A 13,733-nucleotide genomic window follows, 5' to 3' on the forward strand; every position below is an offset into this window, starting at 1 on the left:
AGCAGCACTCAGAGCTATGTCCAGTGGGCCCAGGGTCAATCTGGCCCTGCTGGGCTCCAGAAAGAGCCAATCCCCCTGACACTTGATCTGGGTGACACCCCGGATTCCTGCCACACTGGGCCTGGAGGATGCAGATGGAGCAGGTTCTTTGGCCTGTGCCTGGACCAGGGCCCAGCAGAGGTTCCACTCAGGGTGGAACCACAGCCCCAGAGAAGACTGTGGGCTCAGGATCTTATTGAGGGGTGCCCTCCTTCTCCCGCCATCTCCCCATTGGCCCTAGGCATTAGAAATTACAGCTCAAGGTTGGGGTTTCCTGGCAGACCGCATTCACTTTATGATTGTCTACAAACTCGAGGCCATCAGTGAGAGGAATCTGGGCTCCCCTGGCCCATAAATCCTAGAGAAGAGGCACCAGTCAGAGGATTGATTTTTAGAGCATGAACTTTCACCCTCCCAGGAAGGTCATTATCAAGACTAAGAGGTCTACAGGAAGCAAAAGGAAGTATAATTCTGGGCCCTGAGCACCCCAGGCTGCGTCCTGCTTGGGGAGGCCAGGGAGCTTGTGCTCTGCAGGGTCCTGGGAGGTCCTCCCTCCCCGTGCTTGGCCAGTACTCACCTTCCTAGCAGGACGCACTGCTGCTTTTTGGCCATCCCCATTCAGGCTGTCTGGCCCACCTGGGCAGGCAGAAGAGTATAAACATGGGTCCCCCCATTTCTGGCTGGTCCAGCATTTTCTTGCTTCTGTCCTGGGGGAAGGGGGGGAAACGGAAGTAGCCCTGATGGCCCTGGGGCCTGCAGGGAAGGGAATTAAGGAGGGTGTGGAGACCCCGAGGCCCAGGAGGCTCAGAGAAGCCCCTCCAGACAGCCTTCCCCTCTAGCTGGAACTCTCTCCCACGGCACCCAGGAGCCTACAGCTGCCCCCAGGGAGGCTGCAGGAACACGGTCCAGACCCAGCAGGACCCTGACAGGCGAGCTACGACTGCAGAGCTAAGCAGTCGCCCTATGAGTGCCCAGGACTCACAGTGCGCAGGGTGCTTTGCTCGGTGAAGGGTCCCAGCCCCACCCCGGCCTCCAGGCCCCAGCACCTTCTAGCCGGGCCTCACCCCTCCTCCCTCTGCCACAGCCCCCCTCCGCCAAGGGCAGCCCTGACCGCTGTCTCCTGGGGAGGCCGGCCTGGGGAATGGGGCATACAGCAGGCACCGGGCACCGCTGTTCCTTCTGAACGAGGGGGGCTGCCCTTGGCCCCAGGGAGGGGATCAGCCCTGCGGGGCAAGGTACCCTGAGTCCACCGAGCCCAGCCGCCCCCTCCCAGTGGGCACTCTGAGAGCCTGGAGGGGCCCGAGTGTGGACACAGAGCAGTTTGTCACGTTTTCTTGGGCCCGCGGACCAATCCCGAGGAGGGGCCCCTGCCGGGTGACCCAGGACGGATCCCCCACGGGGCTGAGAACTCACTGGGGAGGTGGGGCCTCCCTGGAGCACCCGAGGGCCCCCGGGGCTGCCCTGCAGCTGCCAGGTCCCTGCTGCTCCCCGTGCCCGGCAGGTGCCCGCCTCACCAGGCTGCTGCGAGAGAGGCAGGTGCCCCCTGGCAGGGGTGCCAGGCCCCTGGGCCGGCTTGCAGGATGGCCCGAGGGTGGGGCGGGGGTGGGAGGAGGTGACTGGGTGGGAGGGGAGGAGGGGCAGCTGAGCAGTCTGGCCAGGTGGCTGGAGGCCAGCCCAGGGCCAGAAGGGAGGCGCAGGGCAAAGGCAGAGCGAAGAGCAGACAGGGAGGCCAGGAAGAAAGGGGACAGGCAGGGCAGGGAAGGGGGCCTGGCAGGGCGGGGGCGGCAGGGGACCCCAGGGGAGCTGTGGGGCCAGGGGGCCCTGTGGGCTTCCAGGTGAGGAGGGGGCCAGCTGGTGAGAGGCGGGAGCTTGGCCGGGTGAGCTGGGCCAGCAGGAGGAGGGCCAGGCCGGGCGCCCAGGGTGGGGGCCTGCAGGAGGCAGGGCTGGAGGGCGGCAGGGAATGGGGAGGGGGCCGGGGGAGGGGGAGGGGAGGGGGGAGGGCTGGGGGCAGCAGGAGAGTAGTAGAGCTGCCTTCTCCTCATCGCTGCATGGGAACAGGTGAGAGTCCAACCAGGGTTCCGGAACCTAAGGTCTGCCTGCCTCTGTTCCTTGAGGATTTGTCCTTGTGACCTCACAGGCAGAGGATTCTTGAGAGAGAGAGAGGGAGAGAGAGAGAGAGAGAGGAGAGCCGGAGGCCGTGCCTGCAGCACAGCTGTGCCCACTGTGGGGATGATGAAGCCGAGGCCCCGTGGGAGGCCATGGGAGGCAGCGCTCAGGCTGGAACCAGGGGTGCTTGTCCTGGGGCAGAGCTTCTCCATGACCTAGGCCAGCCCATGTTGGGCCCCATCCAGGGGACCAGGGAACAGCATCCTAGCTTGTTCTCCCAGGGACACTGCCTGAGAGCCTGGCCACCTGGTGCCCTGGCGTGGCCCACCTTCCTGTGCACATCCTCCCTCCCCCAGGAGCCCCTCCATGGGGCTGGCCCCCATGGGAGGATCAAGAACTCGGCCAGTCCCTGAGCTCGGGTGTCTCTAAGATATCTGGACTCGGGAATTCTCTAGGAGGAACAAGGGACCCATGTTTATCTCTGGGCATCCCTGGACCAGGGAGGTGGGGGTCTGGGCAGCAGAGGTGACAATGGTGCCAAGAAGCAAGAAGCTGGAGAGCTGAGTGCCCCTGGGCTTCTGCACTAGGATGTGCTGAGCCAGGCAGGGGTGCCCCAGGCTTCCTCCGCCAGGCCCAGTAGTCAGAACAACTGAGGAGAGTCAGGAAGGAAACCTCTCCCCTAGGACCCTTCTGTCATTCGTCACTCACACAGTGACATCCGTGCACCACCAGGGTCCCAGGAGGGACCTCGAGAAGCCTTCCCAGGACAGTGAGAGAAATTACCTGAGGCTGGACACCAGGCCACAGCTTACCAATGTGGAAAGGGGGGAATCAACTTCTCTCCCACCTGTGACTGAATGGTTTTTCCTAGAACTTCTGTGAGCTTAACAACATCCCTCTGGGATGAGAGAACCTTGCTTGGGGGATCTAGTGGACTCTCCTCACAAGAGCAGCTGGCCCTCAAGCCTCTTCTCTAGGTCCTTCATCATCTCTCAGCAAATGCCCAAGGAATCCTGAACCCCTCTGGCCACCCCCAGGTCACGTGCTGCTCCACCCGCACGGCTCTGAGCTGCCCTCCAACAACTGTCAAGGCCCCTGGGCCGCCATCTTTCCTCTGGCAGCTCTTCACTGGCCACCCTGCCCCTCCTGGCCTCACCGACCTCATTACAATGGCCCCTTGCAAACACCCCAAGATGCTGGCGGGTCATTGAGAGGAAGCCCTGTGCCTGCCTCCTCCATGCCCACGGAGGGAGCGGAGCCCCAAGGGGAGGCCAGGACGGGGCCCCCAGTAGGGTGTGAAGACCCCAAAGAGAGGATGGTGGTGGCATCGCTTCTCCAGCCCAGACAGAGACAGGGACAGCTGTGGAGCCTCCCAGAGATCTCAGCGGCCCAGCCTGGCAGGGGAGCACCTGTCTGACCCCCCGCACACCCAACGAGGTGGGAAACCATGAGGAGCCTCATCCTGTCAGCCTGGGGGTTCTAGATCAGGGACTGCAGCTGAACCCTGAGTTCGTGAGCTGGGAGGAAGTCATTGAGCATTCAAGCCTAGAAGGAATGGGGACAGGTTGATGTAGCCTGTGGGACCTGATAGGCCAGGCCTCGTGCGGCCAGGGCACCTCTGTGGATGTCACTCAACACGGATCAAAAATCCCAAGGACAGGAGGCTGACTGGGCCCACACTCCCTACGCAGCCTCACCCCCACACCCATGCAACCCTGGGGAAAGAGGAGAATCCAGAGTTAACCAAGAGTGGGGTCCTCACACCGGAAGTTAAGTCCTGGGAAAAGAGTGAAGACACGAGGGTCCCATCCCCCCCTCCGAGTCTTTGCACAGGGATGTGTCCCGCCTCCTGAGTGTGAAGACGCGGATCCCCAGGGAAACCCCACAAGTCTGGAGGTGCAGGGGGGAAGCTCACAGAGGAGATTGGAGGGGACACGGTTCCAGTAACCACTGCGGTTAGTTCAGAGGGAAACATCCACAGCCCACAGCCGAGATGACTGTGCCACGGCACGAGAGCTACTCCTCAGAGCGAGAGTGAGAACGCCGTGCGTGAGAGGGAGCCCCAAGAATGACTCAGCGCCGCCTGATGTCAGCCAAGAGGCTCAGACCATCTCCCGGGAGTAAGGGGAATACACCTGCGCGTTCGTCACAGACTCACGTGGGGCGCTCCCACGACTCCTCAGGCACAGGCCAGTGTCTCAAAGATGACACAGAAGGCCCACGGCCTGTGGTCACACGAGGAATCTTCTAGATGCCCTTGAGATGCAGTGCAGCGCTGAATGAAGACTCCATCCCGACCACTGGCGCTACCTAGTGCAGAAGGCAGATACCTGAACAGAGAAGATGCCCGCAGATCCTCCTCTGTTCTCCCCAGGGAGCCTGCACTGCGCCCTCGGCGACCTCTAAGGGAGGGACGGGGCCTGCTGGCCCAGGCCCGGGTTCTGCTCTGTGGTCGCTGAGCCTGGTCAATGGCAAGCAGAGAGAACACTCTAGAAGAGCCAGAGGCTCAGGTGACCTGTGCAAAACACAGCGTGGGTAGAGAGGAAAGCCCTGCAGAACACGTTAGGGGGAGGCGCGATGGGGTGGCCGGGACTTGAGAGGGAGAGGCAGGGAGGGAGGAGGTGCAGGGGGGCAGCCACCTGCGGATGGAGCGGGTTCCGGGGGGCATGGCGGGGAGGGGATTCCATTATCTGCTGTGCGTGGAACAGGTACCTCCAGACCAATGACTCGGTTTCCTCAACAAACCAAGGACATGGAAAGAAAGGCAGGGGGGGATGGATGTTAGAGAATGCAACCCATCTCCCCCCAAAGGTGCCCTCATTTGAGTCCTGACCTGATTCGAATAAACCAGCTGTAAAAAAAAAAAAAAAAGACACTTTTGAGACAATCAGCGGGAAATCTGAGTATGAACTGGGTGGTGGATGATAGCAAAGGCTGACCTTCTGATTTTGGTTCCTACAATGATGGCACACAGTTGCATCAAAAAGTGTCTTTAACAGGGGATCCTGGGTGGCTCAGCGGTTTAGCACCTGCCTTTGGCCCAGGGTGTGACCCTGGAGTCCCGGGATCGAGTCCCACGTCGGGCTCCCTGCATGGAGCCTGCTTCTCCCTCTGCCTGTGTCTCTGTCTCTCTCTCTCCCTCCCTCTCTCTCTCTCTCTCTGCCTCTCATGAATAAATAAAATCTTTTTTTTTAAAAAGTGTCCTTAACAGGGGGGCCTGGGTGGCTAGAGTCTGTTAAGCACCCAGCAACTCTTGACTTCGGCTCAGGTCACCACCTCAGGGTCCTGAGACTGGGCCCCAAGTCGGGCCACGTGTACAGCAGGGAGTCTGCCTGAGATTCTCTCTCCGTCTCCCTGGTCCCATGCTCGCTCACTCACTCACTCTCTAAAATAAATCTGGTTTTCAAAAAGTATCCTTAAAAAAAATAAAAAGTGTCCTTGACAGCAGAGATGCATCCTGAAGGATTGGGCTGAGATGTCACGAGGTCAGTGGGAGTGGGCGAAGGGAAGAAATCCATGGAAGAAAGTTGGCTGGAGCTGACTCCTGGCAACTGGGCACGGTGTCCCGGGCAAGACCAGGCTGCAGCCGGGGGACTGTCTGCCCTGGTGTTGACACAAACAGGACTGGTCCACCCTTGGGGACCTCCTGGGTCAGTCAGGGCCATGGCAGGTGGGTGTTCAGTGTGGTTCTTTAGTAGAACTCTACTCAAGTCTTTTGAGATACGCTCCCAAGCTCAACACCTGAGTCACCTATTTTAGTGAACCCCACAAGGTAAATTAGAATTGACGTAGGTTGATGCTGAACTGTGGTTGAGCTAATCTACTGCCAACTTTCCCATAGCTGATTTTGGTATATTCACCTTCCCAACAGCCCCATCACCCTTGGCCACAACACAGACCAACACCCTCACCCCTTTCACACCCAATCCACAGAGAGCCATTAGCTGTCCAGGTGCCATTCTGAACTGTCACCTGGAGCACCTGCCTGGCAGCCAACAGCGGATAGTACATCTGCCCCTCTGGTCGGCACCACTGTAGTTTTGACCTGGGACGTGAGCCAGGCGTGCTCCGGTGTGTAGGACAAGAACACAATCCCAGAGCTTGAGCACAATCCTGGAAGAGCACATCTAAGTTCCAAGATGTAAATTAGGGATTTTCTTGTATTTTCAGCTCAGGGGAACAGGATCCATTCCATCTCCCCTCCCCCTTTCCTACTCACACAGAGTCTGTTGCTGGATTTGATGGTCTTCAGTGCTTATTTTTTTCTTTTTTCTTTTTTTTTTTTTTAGTTCATTGTACTATTTACAATTTATTTGAAGAATCTCATACAAAGATCAATTCAGACTTTTTTTCCTGCTCTCCCTTTTCTGTACCCCATTCAAGAGAGAAAATGTTTTTCAATTCTGAGTTGTATCCTATTTAGCTCTTCTTTTCCCAAGTTTATTTCCTCTGCTTCTCCCATGCCTCTTCCTCACTTTTCTCTCGTGTTTCTCTTTTCCCCTCCCCTAGCCAAAACTCTCATAACAAAAGTGGCACAGATAACACCACCTTCCCTTCTTCGTGTGAGTTGAAATTTTGAACTTGACAATTGAAATAGGCTTTTCATTATTACTCATCCCATTCAAAAGAAGAAATGTGTATATTTTAAAAACATATCTTCGCTTGTAATCAAAGAACTGAAAATGAAAATGAGATTTCTTTTTCATATCAAATTGGCAGAGATTTGTTATAAATGGCCATTCTTAGTGCTGGCAGACATCTAGGGAGAAGGACCTTCCTAGGAGGTTTCTAGAAGGCAATTTGGCAACATGTATCAAGAGCCTTAAAAATAGCCTACCCTTCGACCCCCGAGGAACATAAACATCTATCAGTTCCACTTGTGCCAGATGCAGCTTGGAATGGCCTGGAAGCTGAGAGGTGAGGATTAGAAAGAACATTTCCCCCTTTCTTTGGGCCCTGAGAAGTTTTTTTTAATAACTTTATTTTTTATTGGTGTTCAATTTGCCAACATACAGAACAACACCCAGTGCTCATCCCGTCAAGTGCTCCCCTCAATGCCCGACACCTAGTCACCCCCACCCCCCCGCCGCCCTGAGAAGATTAAACTGGGGATGGAGGGAGTTACTGGACTTCAGGAAGACACCACATGGTCAAAGGTGAATCCTCTATGAAGCAGTAGGTCTACAGAGAGGGGGAAACCTGGAGGAGAGCACCTTGGGTGCCAGGAGCCTGAAAACCTGCTGGCCACTTTTGGTGTTCATGTTGGAATGTCATCCTGTTATCCCCACGCCTTCAGGAACATGCAATTAATGAGTACAGCCTGGCTTTAGCTGTGAGATCTGAGGGTCAGTTGGACTTTCGCCATCCCTTGAGTTCTAGATGAGATTGGCTCTTCCCTAAAGAGTCTAGGGAAGGGACAAAACCCTCCCTGGGAGGTCCTGTTCCATGGACTGGAGATGACCAAAGCCCTTCCAGCTTTTCTGCAAGTTCCCCAGGCAGGAGTGGCTGACACCTCCATGACCCCTCTTTGGCTACCACACTTGTTAGCCTCTTCCCAGAGTTCCCCCAAGACTCCCTGCCCACAAGCAGTCATCAGGGTCCTAGGTATTTCTGAAATTTGGGGGCCACATGAAGATGCGGAGGATTTATGTCACAGAAATACAAATGTTGGCTTCTCAGTCAAGCATTTCCCAAGCTAAAATGGCCATGGCCATTCTGTCCCTGGGGGACGGCCTCAGGCCTGCTTCCACAGGGGTTGCAGCACCTTTCCAGCAGGCTCCTCTCATGCCACTGCTTTTCTGACCCTTCTCTCTCTCTCTCTCGAGCCCCCAAGTTGTGATCCAGGTTCATCCTGACACCTCTAACCTCAGGTTCCACCTTCTGCCCTAACACTTGTCAACATGTTTCCCTGGCTAAGCGGACTTACAGTGACTTTTTCATCCTGTTTTAACTGAGCCTTGGGGGATCTGGGTGATGCCTGGGCCCACTCTTGGGTTGCAGGATCTCAGGGAAATGGACACCCCAGAGAAGCTAGTTCTGTGGTGGCCAGAGGTGAGGAAGGAGAGACACCAGCCAAAATGACCCACAACAACTGGGAAGATTTTGTGGATCATGGAATATTCCTCAGGGATTCTGAGGCGGGCACAATAACACCCTGCCCACAGAGATATCCTCATACTAATTCCCAGAACCTGTGATGGTGTTAAGTCACATGGCAAAGAGAACCAAGGTTACAGATGAAATTCAAGTTGCTAATCAGCTGCCCTAAAAAATAGGGAGAGTAGCCTGTATTAACCAGGTGGGCCCAATATAATCACAAGAGTCCTTAGAAGCAGAAGAGGCTGGGGTGGCTCAGCGGTTTAGCGCCTGCCTTCAGCCCAGGGCATGATCCTGGGGTCCCAGGATCAAGTCCCACGTTGGGGTCCCGGCATGGAGCCTGCTTCTCCCTCTGCCTGTGTCTCTCATGAATAAATAAAATCTTTAAAAGAAGAAGAGGCAGGGACGCCTGGGTGGCTCAATCAGTTAAGTGTCTACCTTAGGCTCAGGATGATCCCAGGGTCCTAGGATTGAGCTCTAGCGTCGGGCTCCCTGCTCACCATGGAGTCTAATTCTCCCTGCCCCCTGCTCACACACTCTCTCTCATGCACTCTCTCAAATAAATAAACAAAATCTTTTTTTAAAAAAGGCAAAAGAAGGAGACAGGGAGAAAGTCAGAAGGGTACAATGCGAGAAGGACCCAACCCTTTGTTGCTGGCTTTGAAGGTGGAGGAAGGGGCCATGAGCCGAGGATGACAGGCATAGCAGCCTCTGGAAGCTGGAAGAGACAAGGAGATATGTTCTCCCCCTGGAGCCTCCAGAAGGAATGTGGCCCTTCTAACATCTTGATTTCTACCCAATGAGACCGTGTTGAACTCCTAACCTAGAGCTGTAAGATAAGAAATTTGTGGTGGTTTAAGCCACTGAATATGTGGCCATTTGTTAGAGCAGCCAGAGGAAACTGCCACAGCTCACAGAGACTATCAGGAAAGAGAACCTGGTGGAAATCTATGTATCTTGCTTGGGTCTCTGGGACTGTAATGAGGGCACTAAAGGCAGGACCACTCAGGAAGCTACAGAGATGAGGAACATCCAGGTTACATATGCCCAGTGTAGACCCCATCAAAGCCCACGAACATGAGTAAGTTTGAATCTACGCAAGACCAGAAGAGAGGGCTGGCGATCTGCAAGGTGTCTCAGAGCCACCTGCTCTCGGAGGATTCCCAAGGCAGGTCCTCAGTCTTGGAGGCTCAGAGATCTGATGGGTGGACCTCATGGAGCTCACATTAGTCAAGCCCATTCTGAGAACCAGGGCTCCCAAGGCTGCAGGCCTGAGGGCTTCTGATGACCAGCCCTTGTCTCGTTTGAGCCAAGATCCCCAGGAAGCAAACTCATAACCAAAAGGCTTCTGAGCAAGTTCTCTGACTTGAATATTTCACAGCCGTTGCCACACAGCCCGACAATCATGATCATAATAGCTGCCCCTAGCACCAGGTCCACTGTGCACACTCTTGGACCTGGTACCGCCCCCCCAAGCCCACCCCCTGCAGAGTGTGTAGATGAAGCTGCCAGTGGCACATCCCTGACAGTCCTTTTGCAATATTCTGACAATGACAACCAAGCCCTTGTTCTGGCCCAGGAGCCATTGTCTCCTGAAGGGGACTTGGCTTAGTGCTCTCACAGACCATTATCTGTGGATTTTAGCTTTCAGACAACAGACTTATTTCCATTCTTTCCATGCCATTGGCAGAAACCTAGTTTCTGTACAGTAGTTTCTGTACACTGTCAACATCTCCCAATTTATTTGTTCTTGAGACAAAAACAAAAACAAAAAATCTTCAGAGGCAGGGGTGTGACTGTGAACAGCCTAGGCAACCACACAGCTCTAGGGGCCCCACCACCCACCACCCACAGAAGCGACCTTTGTCTCCATCCCAGCAGGCTGCAAATATCAGCCTCCCCTCTCTTCAGTAGAAGCCCCACAGTGAGGGCAATCTAGCACCTCATAAACAAGTTGCTCCTGCTTTGTCAGTTTAGAAGCCTCTTTGGCTTGCAGACCAGTCCCTCCCTCTCTATTTTCCTCCCAAAATCTGTAAACCTCAGAGCCTCTGTAGTTTCTGGGATTCTGTCATGTTTGGCATCATTTTCAACATCCCAACAGAAAGCCAACCTGAGATTCCCCTTGCCCACTCACGTTTCCCCACTAAGTGGCTGTATAACCTTTGAGGGAAGGTATTTAACTATTTTAAGCTCCTTCCTTCATTTCACCACTATTTTTTGAGCACAATTAAGTGTCAAGCGGGGACTTAGAAGAGTTGTTAGAGATAGAGCAGTAAGGGATCCCTGGGTGGCTCAGCGGTTTGGCGCCTGCCTTTGGCCCAGGGTGCGGTCCTGGAGTCCCAGGATCGAGTCTCAAGTCAGGGTCCTGGCATGGAGCCTGCTTCTCCCTCTGCCTGTGTCTCTGCCTCTCTCTCTCTCTCTATGACTATCATGAATAAATAAATAAAATCTTAAAAAAAAAAAAAAAAAGAGAGAGAGAGAGCAGTAACCAAACAAAAATTTCAGCCTTCTAGGAGCTTACATTGCTCCAGTAAGAGGTGACAGATGATAACTGAAAACTAACATATATACAAGGTCAGGCCATTGACAGGTGCCAAGGAGACAATTAAAGCGGAGAAGAGTGATGGGGGTTGAAATTTGAAATACAATAGCCAGAAAAGACTTCCTGAGAAGGTAAGCAAAGACCTGAGGAAGCTGGCTTCAGTCCCTTGTTCGTAACATGAGTAGATTAATAATGGCATTTACCTCACCAATCGTCATGTGGATCAATTAAGTCAACACAAACCATTCAGGTTACTGCCTGGCCCATTGTAAGTGCTTCACTAATATTAGCTATTGTTATGATCATTAATGAATGCCTTTTTGAAGACTTTAGTGTTTTTCAAGTGTTCAATTTGGTTTGTGTTGGGAATTCAAAGATGGCAGCATGACATGCAAGCCAAGACAGTCTTTCAAAAACCGTAACACAGACATCACTACTCAGCTACTGCACTCTGCCTCCCTGCGTCAAGAATCCATCTTAATATAGTCCTCCAGAACCAGTCCTCATCAAACAGCTGGAATTGGCAGGCGAAAAGAAACTAATGTGCCATCCCTTGATGCAGGAGCTACAGCTAGGGACTGATTCATCTTTTGAACTCTCCCCACTACCCTTATCCATTTACTGCATAACAGTATCTCTGTCACCAAGAGCTGGAATTCCATCTCATTCATCCTTCCTGTGAAATGATCATCTCCAACCGCTTTGAGTGGCAAAGAAAAGAATAATTCGTGGTCCACTATTGACATTATGTAAGACAACATAAACCAACCTACGCTGTTCGTTGTCTAAATATTATGTTATTTCTTTATGGATCACCCAGTAAGAAGATCTTAACTTCCTACTTTCTATGTTTCCCTGATGTGACAACAGGTCTGAGTCACGGTTATGGGCATATGTGACAGGGGATCGGATGTTCTTGGGAAGGAAAGTGGCTTTCACCCAGACTCCTTGTTCTTCCCACATAATTGTGAAATCACAACATAAACATAGGCTTTTTTTCAACACACTTTCTTGAGCCTGTTGGAGGCAGTCCTAGTGTCCAAATACAGCAGCACATTAGTCGTATCACTACTCAGGGACCTCGTAAACATTAGCTCAATGGAAATCTTCTGGGAACTGTAAAGCAAAACCAAATATAATTCAAGTGTACAGAGTGATTATACTTACCTTTTACAGACCAGATGTCCATAAGGAAGACACACCAGAAACACAGCCAGAAAAGATGAGGCCTGTGTCTTCAAGCCAGACACTCTAATTTTCTTTTAAGAGGGAGTCTCAATGCCTAGGCTGGTCAGAAGTCTTGTCCTAGCATTCATCTGGAAGCTGGGTTTTCTTATGAACTTTTTTTTAAATACCAACTTTGAAAAAAAAAGTCAACATACAAATACTCGTTTATCCTTCACCGCTTTTTTCTAGATACACATCTGTGTATACCCACACCTTCTTTTTTTTTTTTTTTTTTTTTTTTTTTTTTGCTGCTGAACGCTTCGAAAGCAAGCTGCAGACCTAAGATCACTTTCACCCCTAAATACCTCACGGGCTTCTACAAAAAGAAGGTGGGCAATTCTCATATATAACCAAAATAGCATCATCACAGGCAAGAAATTTAGCAGGGACACAATAATATTATGTAATAGATAGTCCTTATTCAAATTTCTCCAATTATATCCTAAATGTCCTTTATGTCTTTTTCAAAAAAAAAAATACTCACTTTCATCCAATCAAGGTTCACACACTGTTTAATGTACTTTCACGTAGAGGTGTCCCTGCACCTTTTTTCATGACCCTGACATTCTTTAAGAGTTTTACAGACTATACTCCCAAATTCAGTTTGCATAATTGCTTCCTCGTGATGTAATTCAGATGAACTATTTTGGACAAGATGCTACTGGAGGTGATGTTGTGTCCTCCTTAATAGATCACATCAGGGAGCACATAATGTTAGTCTGTCTCACTATTTCTGAATCTGATTTTGACCATTTTGTTAAGGTGAGGTCTGACAGGCCTCTCCTGTCATTAATACATAATCTGTCAAAGGAGACTTTGATACTGTGTGAACACCTCACATCTGACAGCGCTTTGCTCCATGGCTTTAGCATCTGATGATGTTGACCGAATCCGTTATTATGGGAGTCTGCAGAATGGCGATTATCCAATTCTAATATTATTCCTTCTTTATTTATTAGCTGGCATTCCTCTGTGAAGACAAGCTGAAACCTGGGTCTCTGTCATAAATCCCATTTAAAACAGCAGGAAATCCTCTGCTGGAAGTACAATTAAGCACAATGTACTACGTGGTCTCCAGTTCCTTCTGTCATTGCTTCTTTTCCTCCAACTGCTCCACTCATTGAATGCTTTGCACTCAGCACTGTAGAAAGTGCTTTAGGCACACTGGGTCACTTAATTAATTCCCAACCACCCTGGGGGCTAGGTGGTAGCAGGCTCATCTGGCGGGGGAGGACACTGAAACAGAAGCAACTTGCCCGCGGTCATCTAGTAAGGGACAGATTTGGAACCCAGACACATTTGGCCAAAAAGGCTATATTCCTGCCCAGGAGGAACAAACCCCTGTGTTATCCCTTTTTGTAGGCATACATAACAATTCAGGCAGTAGCAGTCCTTGGTTTTTGTTGATTCCTAGAGAACTCTTCATCCTTCCTCCTTGAGTTATTAGCAGTGCACAGCAAAAAGGCCAGGGGAATAAAAATAGGGACCGTGGGATTATGGATCATTTTTATTTTCCTCTTTATACTTATCTGTATTTCCTAAATTTTCTACAAGGAACATGCATGGATGGTTTGGTCAAATTTCCAGTTGTCAGATTCAGAAAGGCTCTTCCCAGGAGCCATCTGTCCCTGTCGGGGCCTCGTGGATACATGCCTGGGCTGATGTGCTAGTAAGTGGCCTGTTAGTGACATATGTGATTCATTCTACCCCACACCAACTGGGG

The 13,733-nt window shown here is 51.9% G+C and overlaps 1 protein-coding gene across 8 annotated transcripts in view; it reads right to left on the reverse strand.

Annotated features, from left to right (window-relative positions):
- GPR55 (G protein-coupled receptor 55) overlaps positions 1 to 13,733 on the reverse strand; it is a 72,139-nt gene that overhangs the window by 32,989 nt on the left and 25,417 nt on the right. For 2 of the 8 annotated variants that reach the window (XR_013363331.1, XR_013363332.1), the window contains 2 exons: positions 4,304 to 4,455; positions 617 to 746 (listed from right to left, as the gene is read on the reverse strand). The exons of 2 other annotated variants lie outside the window; for them this stretch is intronic. The gene's annotated coding sequence lies outside the window, so the exon portion shown is untranslated. Of the gene's footprint in view, positions 1 to 616; positions 747 to 1,452; positions 2,035 to 4,303; positions 4,456 to 13,733 lie in introns of those variants that run through there. 4 more of the 8 variants (XR_013363335.1, XR_013363334.1, XR_013363333.1 and 1 more) reach the window with 4 other exon arrangements.

This window comes from Canis aureus, chromosome 24 (assembly GCF_053574225.1).
Source record: "Canis aureus isolate CA01 chromosome 24, VMU_Caureus_v.1.0, whole genome shotgun sequence".
Lineage (NCBI taxonomy): Eukaryota > Metazoa > Chordata > Mammalia > Carnivora > Canidae > Canis > Canis aureus.